Source organism: Astatotilapia calliptera, chromosome 7 (assembly GCF_964374335.1).
Source record: "Astatotilapia calliptera chromosome 7, fAstCal68.1, whole genome shotgun sequence".
NCBI lineage: Eukaryota > Metazoa > Chordata > Actinopteri > Cichliformes > Cichlidae > Astatotilapia > Astatotilapia calliptera.
This window is the reverse complement of record NC_137428.1, coordinates 9,903,858-9,913,236: the sequence shown is the minus strand read 5'-3', so window position 1 is coordinate 9,913,236 and position 9,379 is coordinate 9,903,858. Positions and strand designations below refer to the sequence as shown.

General features: G+C 38.9%; 1 non-coding gene across 1 annotated transcript; it reads left to right on the top strand.

Moving 5' to 3' along the window:
- Positions 1-5,596: 5,596 nt before the first annotated feature.
- LOC145430249 (U1 spliceosomal RNA) lies at positions 5,597-5,759 on the top strand. The gene has a single exon (XR_013910714.1). It is a non-coding gene; the product is annotated as a U1 spliceosomal RNA (small nuclear RNA).
- The last annotated feature ends 3,620 nt before the right edge of the window (positions 5,760-9,379 follow it).

Genomic DNA, 9,379 nt, shown 5'->3' with positions numbered 1-9,379 from the left:
CTGGGATTGGTGACTGTGTTGCATGTTTTGAATAATCTTCTTCAGAGTAGACTTTTGGTGTAAGCTGATAGTGAATGAAAAAAGCTATAAAAAGCTGCTGTGGTTTTAATTTTCCAAGAGAGGTAATGCACATAATGCAGAGACGAGCGCACGGGAGATATCCAAATTCTAGGAAGGCAGCCTGCTGCTGTACACAGGCGGATTCTTCTCAGTCAGAGTTCTTAACAACTTGACTGTTTTCTCAAACCACACAAAGAGTGCTGTTTCCATTCTGGGAAGTCTACTCATTGGTGTAGGCAGCTCTTCAAATTATAAGTAGCTATATATGAGCAGCTATATTAGCTTTGACTTATCATGTGTTAAATATTATACTTTCCTGGTTTAAAATTTATGATGGCTCAAAATTCAAACCTTACAAATTAAAACCCTGAATCATCACCACCTGTGTGAACTACAAGGGTGCCATCCTTTTTCTTTTCAATCCATTAAGTACCACATTTTACACACTGAGCAAGAAAGGAAGTGAGCTCTTCATGGTGACCCCAGAACTTTCTAGCATACTACTGACACTGCTCGACATCTTCTTTTCTTTTTTTTTTTACCTGTCCCGTTTGGTTCTTTTGCCATCAGAATTATTGTGTAAAGACAAAGAAAGATGCCCAACAGATTTACTTTACCAAATGGACCATCCCAGCCTTGCCTTAATGATCTATTTGATTCACCTTTGCTTTTGTTGTTTATTTTGTTTTATTTTCACTTGCTAAACATGGGACAGATTTGACTGGGGGAAAGAAAACGGAGAAAGAAAGAGGAAAGGAAAAACAGCGGGGAAGAGGAACGTGATAAAGGACAAAAAAGAAAAACCAACAAAACAAACAGCCAAAAAAAATACATATATCAATCACCTGGATCACCTGTCAGGAAAGAAAAAAGAGAAAACGAGCAAAAAAAAAGAGAGCAATATAATAAATAACATCATCGCGATGATCTATGTGAATATAACAGTAAATACTAAATATTGAATATTATTGTGCAGCACATAAGATCGACAGCGCACAGTGTGCTTTGAGGTAGGAGCCAGAGTGACAGGGGGGGGTCACTGCTCGACATCTCACAGTACAGTATAAGAGTCCCGCCACAAGGAGACACTAAAGGCTTTCAAACCAACAGTCTCTGCTTCCAAAGTGGCGCCAGCCGTCACCACCGATCATCGTACTTATGTAACATAAACTGTGGATGCATGTTTAAGTTGATACATCACTTAAAGCCACCACTGTTCAGGCATCACATCTGTCCATTAGGTTTCCCTTTCATACTCAACATTTTTATCCCTGGGTACTAACTTTTTTGTTTTTGCTGACTGTTTATTTATTTGTTTGTTTGTCTAAATAGGCAGTAGCCAACATGATTTATAAAGGGATTATAAAATCTAAAAAAATTACTGCATTATTTTACTCTTATTAAACTCACTTTCCTAAAAACTGATTGCAGCTTCTACTTTGTTTAGTCAATGTTATGTCTCTAAATTATTTCATATCATTCATGGGAGATATGCTTGACAAATGATAAGTTAACAAGTCACTGCTACCAGCCTAATCAATTCATTGGGGCAACCTGCGTGTTGTGCTGCATTGTCTGATTTGGTCATAGTGTGTAAACACCTCTAGAGGCCACTGTTGTATAGCTGCTGCAAACTGAACGTGCCCGTACCAGAGGTTATACTTAAAATGGCAGCTGCCAGGAAGTCTCTTTGGACATTTGTGTTCGCCCTTTATGAAATAGATATGTTGTATTACAAGGTACTAATGCACCCTTGCATTGGTAAAATAAATTCTACTAGAATAGCTGATACTCCCTTACAGAAGATTTATTTTGACCTTTCTAAAGCCTTCTTTAAAAATTAGAAAATAAAATGAAAACAGGCATATGAAAAAAAGCCTACTAGAAATACTACTCTGCATTACATCCTAACACTTGGCTAAATCCTAATATGTAATTCTGGTTTAATAGTTTATTTCACTAAATGTGATTATGCACTAAAAAAGAACATGTTGGGTTTACTTAATTCAATAGTGGACACTGGTTGCACACAGATGTTTTGCTTTGGCAGGAGCTTAAACAACTGAGGTGAAGTTATTCATATTCAATAAACCTGTGCAATTTGTGTTGATAAAATATGATTGAAACAAAATATCCAATTTGAGCTCTTGGATATTTTAATTCTTCACAAATTTCACACTTTATTCCAACACTATTCAGTGACTTTTACCCAAATACTATTTGGTCACTGAAATACTATGTTATCTTCAAATGACATGTTGGTATTATATTCTAAATACACAATTTTCCAGTGAAGGCCTTACAACAGATTGTATTCTTCTCTTCCAAGATGGTTGCCAGCATCCACTAGTAACCTTTCAAAACAAAAACAGTAATTTCACTATAGTGACAGTAGGTGAATCAGCGGTCTGAAACACACGGCCCGGGGCCGACTTGCGTGAGGCCCACATCACCCCTACTTGCCACCCGTACTGTTGACGTGAGGAAATATTGTGCATTTTGGTTCTTGAAGTTAGTTTTTGTTACGGGGGATTTTGTTGTTGAGTGCAATGTGAAAATAACTTCTATAAAAAGCAAAAAATGATTTAATATGAAGGCAATATGAGCAGAGAGTAAAACCATGTTGAGGGATTGGCTGTGTTAGTTCAGTGAGAGTTATTTGTAAAGAAAACAATTTTCACTAGTAGACATAAATGTACACTTATGTCTGCATTTTTATTTTGTTAAATAAAACAAAAAATATAGCAAAGTGCTGCCACATGTCTGAGTGCCAATTCTTTTTTTATTCAATGAAAGGTTTTAGTTAATTAAGATTGAGGAAAAAGAATTTGCATTCACATTTGCAGTTTTGCCTTGTTATACAATATTTGAAAATTAAAACAAAACACTACATTTTCTGAAATATTAGTGAGTTTTTTCTTGTTTAAAGACAAACGTTTTTATACTACTTGAACACTAAAGTGACCCTCCAATGTGATGACAGTGCCAGCAGTGGCCCACAGCTCATTTAATGCTTTCTCCTAATTGGCTCATAATGGTCTCTCATATGTATGAACTATGTAGGCTATCTCTATTTTAAAATAATGGGTGGGCAATGAGAGCATCTCCTCGATGTGTACAACAGGACAACAGGGAATACAGAGAACTGACTGAGGACTTTGTCAACTGGTGCCAGCAGAACCACTTCCAGATCAACACTCCGAAAACCAAGGAGCAGGTAGTGGACTCCACCTACACCAGTGAACATCCAGAGAATGGGCATTAAGATAGCTGACTCATATAAGTGATCTGATTAATAAACGGATCTGGAGTAACAACAGAGTGTACATCTACACAAAAGGATAAAGACGGTTGTATTTGCAACAGAGAAGTCTTTTGGAAGGGAGCAGGGAGAGCTCCTGAAGACCTCAGACGCTGTGGTGGTATTGTCCATGTTTTATGGTGTGGTCTGCTGGGGATAGGAAGAAACTGAACAGGTTCATCAAGAAAACTAGCTCTGTTCTGGGATGTCCTCTTGACCCAGTGGAGGTAGTTATCCCTGTCAGATAACAGCTCCCACCCCATACAGGTCACCCTTCAGTGACAGGCCGTGTTCCAAGTGGACATTTTGGAGGCCTTTCCCTCCAGCTGCTGTCAGACTGTACACTGCACAACAGCAATGAATGTACACCACATATTCACACACTGGGGTCTTTGCATATCAGTGTGCAATACCTGTTAATACCTATTAACACCCAACCACTGCACTATGAAATGACCACGCCAAGCAAACAAACAATGTTTGGGTGCTGCAGATGGAAACGGACCATAGCTTCATGGTGAAATTCCTCACAAAGAGCAGAATCTACCTTGTCCTTTAAAGTTTTTATGGCCACCACTTGGGTCTGCTCACCAGGTACTGTGCCATATAGGTGGCCCTTGTACACCTTGCCAAACCGGTCCTCACCGAGCCCCTCCATAAATCGTACTGCTGACATGTTAATCTCACGCAGCTTCGCCTGCAGCCATGAAACAATAAATACATGTCACCAAAGACTCTGGCCACCAGAATTCAACAATACTTAAACAAATGTATGTAAATCACATTTACTGTGACCATATTTAATGTTACCTTGTTGTTATTATTATTGCTACCTGTTGTTTTTGATGATTCGGGGGCGACAGCTCCGTGTCCTGGGAGGGTGAGCTGCTGAGCTGGGAACGAGGTGGTGTGTCATTTGAAGCCTTATGTTTATTGCGACACAAGCAAACCAGAAAGAAGAGGCAAGCGATAACCAATGGGATGGCAACTGCAGGTATTAAAATAAACAGGATCTCCTTCCTGGGGTTTTCTTGTGTTTCATTCTTCTTCTGATAGTAATCTGTATTATTACATCATATATAAGTATATGTATGTATGTAGATATATATAGATAGATGGCTATGGATATAGATAAATAGACTTACATATATAAGTACTTATCTATTTCTTAGTCTATATTTCTTCTATTTTTGCATAGCATTATTGCTGTTAGGTATGCTGTGTGTGTTCATTTGTTCCTGCCTTGTGTACTCTGCTGCAGTAACAATTTGAATTTCCCAACTCTGGGACTAACAAAGGTTTTCTTATCTGAAATGTATCTAAACCCAGCTGATATCTGGCTACATTTTCTGCTGAGCATCCAAATCACACTGAAGTTTACACACTGTATAATGCCTGATTTCTTGTAAATATTTAGCGATGGCCTTATGAAATATATTTTGATAAAATGTTTATCAGGCCACAGTGAACAATGGAAAATAAACAAAATTAAAACAAATAATTAAAAACACTGAAAAACACTCAAAAATATATATTTTTAGAGATGTCTTAACCTGGTTATGCTGTACCATCCAGACGTGTATGTGCGCCGGACCCGCGTGATTTGAGACTTCCTGCCATCTTTAGCAGGTAATAAACTCCCGCCAAAGCAAAAAGTTGCTCTGAGTGAATTCAGTCGTTGTTAATGAGTAAATTTTTAGTGTTTTTATTTGGATTGTTTTCTGGTTGTTTGTTGCACACGGACATGTTCACAGACGTGTTTTCGTGAGCAACACTGTTCATACTCCGAGACCGTAGCGGGAAACTGTTGGTTGCCTAGCAGCAGTTAACGAAAAGACCGGAAGTGACTGTGCTTCAACTAGAAAACTTTTGCGTTTATCCTCTTTTTCCCGAGTATCAGACAAACTCGTTTAGCAGCGTGCTTTACCTTTGAGTTAGCTGAACTTCTGGTGGTTTGTTGGTGGATTTAAGGAGGTTAAATTGATGAAAAAAAGTTATCTTTCAGCTAGCTCTTGTTGCGCAGATACAGCAATGCATGATGGGAAATTCTCCCGGTATTTGTAAAGCTAAATAACCTTATGGGGCTCTGTTGGAAACTGCTTCATGTGTATATATAAATAGTGTGTAGTCCCAGCTTCCTACAGGCTGTGTTTGTGTTGATTTTGAGATTGTGAGCACCGTGAGTGTGCAGGGTTTGTGTGTGAAAGACTGCCCCATGCGTGAGCTAAGGAATTCATACTTACCTGGTAAGAGAGATACCATGATCACGAAGGTGGTTCTCTCAGGCCGAGGCTCAGCCATTGCACTCTGGCTTTGCTGACAGCCTGCGAATTCCCCAAATGTGGGAATCTCGACTACATAATTTCTGGTAGTGGGGACTGCGTTCGCGCTCTCCCCCCCTCATATGTTGAAAGAAAAATGAGTGGGAATGTTTGCGCTTATTTTCAATGACGACGTCATGCAATCTTCTGGCTTCCTAACTACAGTTTTATCAGTGAGGCCAGGGTAAGCAGGAGAGGAGGAGGGGATGCTGTCTTATTTAAAAAAGTCTGTGCAGCATTTGGGAGGCCTGTAAACATTAACAAACACAACTTTGGATGGGGCCTTCAGCTGTAAAGCCACATATTCAAAAGACTGAAAACTTCCAGGAGACAGCTGCTTACATTGAAATGATTCATTAATGACCTCAGTGAACTGCTGTCTGTGATCTGTGTTGATTTCGACTGTGTAATTATTGTTGGGGATTTTAACATCCATGTGGACAACCCTCAGGACAAAGGGACTAAAGACCTGAGTAACACTCTGGGCAACTTTGGGCTGACTCAGCATGTAACAGAGGCCACACATAATAGAGGACACACTCTTGACCTACTGATCTCCAAGCCTGAGCATTTCAAACATTGCTGTGTCTGATGTGGGCTTATCTGATCATTACTGTGTTTTCTTTGAAAGTAAAATCTCAGCCCACACAAATATATCAACAGCAGTGATCACAAAACGGTGTATAACTGAACACAGTAGTGCAATTTTTAACCAGGTCTTCCCATTAACACCTGACCTGTCCAGAGGGTCAGTCAATGAGCTCGTCAATAGCTTCAATGCTAACATGTTAAATGTAATGGATACTATTGCCCCCATTAAGGTGAAGGTTATCTCTGGAAGGAAAAAGTCTCCATGGAGAAACTCCACACTAGTGAAAAATGAAAAAAGAGAGTGTAGGAAAGCTGAGCGCAGATGGAGAAAAACAAACCTCCAGGTTCACTATGACATCTATAAAGAGAAACTTCACAATTATAATTTACAACTGAGGAGTGCAAGAAAGTCCTACTTCTCTGACATCATCACTAAAAACAGCCATAATGCTCGGGTCTTATTTTCTACAGTTGACAGGCTAACAAACCCTCCTGTGCCAGTGGCAGCTGAACTTCATTCGACCATGGCCTGCAATGACTTTGCCAAATTCTTCACAGACAAAATCCAAAAGATTAGACAAGCAGTTGGTACATCAACAGCAGATCCAGGATATGTACTGTGTCCACTGAAAAACTGTTTAAACACCATCAAAGAGTTTCACCCGATTAACAGCAAAGACCTGGAGGACATCTTAGGTCAACTGAACTCCTCCTCTTGCTGTTTAGATGTCCTGCCAACAAGTTTTTTCAAAAAGGTCTCAAAGACTTTAGAGTCAGACCTGTTACAGATCGTCGACTTTTCCTTAATGTCAGGTGTGTTTCCAGAACCACTAAAAACTGCTGTAATCAAACCTATACTGAAAAAGGACAATCTTGACAAGACACAAATGAAAAACTACAGGCCGATCTCAAATCTCCCATTTTTAAGTAAGATCATTGAAAAAGCAGTTTCTCAACAGCTCAATTACTTCTTAAAACAGAATAATTGCTACGATGCCTTCCAGTCAGGTTTTAGACAGAACCACAGCACTGAAACCGCTCTGACAAAAGTGTTTAATGACATATGTCTGAACACAGACAGTGGAAAAATGCCAGTCTTAGTTTTACTGGATCTCAGTGCAGCATTTGATACAGTTGACCACAACATATTACTCAAACGACTGGAGAACTGGACAGGTCTTTCAGGAACTGTACTAAACTGGTTCAAAACATACTTAGAAAACAGGAAATACTTTGTATCAATAGGTAACTTCACATCTGAGCAGACAAGTATCACATGTGGAGTTCCCCAAGGTTCCATCTTGGGACCCCCTCTGTTTAACATCTACATGCTCCCACTGGCACAGATTATAAAGAACAACAAAATAAACTATCACAGCTATGCAGATGACACACAAATATATATCACAATGTCACCAGGAGACCGAGGCCCTGTACAGGCTCTTGGTAAATGCATTGAGGAAATTAATGACTGGTTGTGCCACAATTTTCTCCAACTAAACAAAAACAAAACTGAGGTAATAGTCTTTGGCGCCAAAGAAAAACGATTACAGGTCACCAGAGAACTTCAATCTATACATCTAAAAACCACAAACCAGGCGAGAAATTTGGGTGTAGTGATGGATGCAGACCTAAACTTAGAAAAACACATTAAGACAATAACAAAGTCAGCTTACTATCACCTCAAGAATATATCAAGGATAAAAGATCTGATGTCTCAACAGGACCTGGAAAAACTAGTCCATGCATTCATCTTTAGTAGGCTTGATTACTGTAACAGCATCTTTACAGGTCTACCTAAAAAATCAGTCAGACAACTACAGCTCATTCAGAACTCTGCTGCTCGAGTCCTCACTAAGACCAAAAAAGTGGACCACATCAGTCCAGCTCTGAGGTCTTTACACTGGCTGCCTGTCCGTCAGAGGATAGACTTTAAAGTTCTGATGCTGGCCTATAAAGCTCTGAATGGTTTAGGACCAAAATACATCAATGACCTCCTGACCCAGTATGAACCTTCCAGATCCCTCAGGTCATCTGGATCTGGTCTTTTATCAGTTCCCAGAGTCAGAACCAGACACGGAGAAGCTGCATTCAGCTTTTATGCTCCTTATATCTGGAACAAACTCCCAGAAAGCCTCAGATCAGCTGAAACACTCAGTTTATTTAAATCCAGGTTGAAGACTCATCTATTCTCAGCTGCATTTGAATAAAGCACCAAATCCACACTTTTAAGCTTAAATTTCAAAACTTACATTAACTACTGATTTTATCTACTGTTCTGATTTTATCTGTTTTGATTTTACATACTGCTTTGTTTGTTTGTTTGTTTGTTTGTTTGTTTGTTTGTTTGTTTGTTTGTTTGTTTGTTTGTTTGTTTGTTTGTTTGTTTGTTTGTTTGTTTGTTTGTTTGTTTGTTTGTTAAGTGGGTTAGAGCTCTGGGTAGCTCCCCAGCTGGGTCTAGACTGGGTCTAGAGAGTATTTTAAATTCAGGGAATTTAAAATAGAAAGTAGCTCGTCCACAGAAGGACTGGTAGCTCCCCTTACGATAAGGGTTCAGATCGCGCGAACAGGTGTGAAATGTGTGTGTTTAGTTAGTTAGTTTGTTTGCTTGTTTTAATCAATTTTAAATCATACTTTTTATTTGTTTTTGTTTCTAATGTCTCTCTAAAGCACTTTGAATCACCTTGTTGTTGAATTGTGCTATACAAATAAATTTGCCTTGCCTTGCCTTTGTTCAAAATCACTACCCTTTCAGCTTGTTCGTGGCCACCAACAGATTAGGTCTGTTATTTTCATGTTTATTTTGCCATTTTATCTGCATAAAGCTTTTAAGTAACTTCAGTTCTTTTCATAAATATAAAATAATTATTACTTTTTACATTTTTAACCCTTTAAACACCAGTTTGTTTGTCCACTGCGACTAGCTGGAAGACAACCTCAAATCTTGCAATTTTATATAATTGAGTTGCTACTGAAATTTCTTGTATTATTAATAGTAGAGTATGGGTCATGTAATTGATTCACATCAACATTGATTATAATGCATTGTTATTTTTGTGCAGAGAGAGCAAAAACATGAAAACTCCCTCTCAGCTTGTTCGTGGCC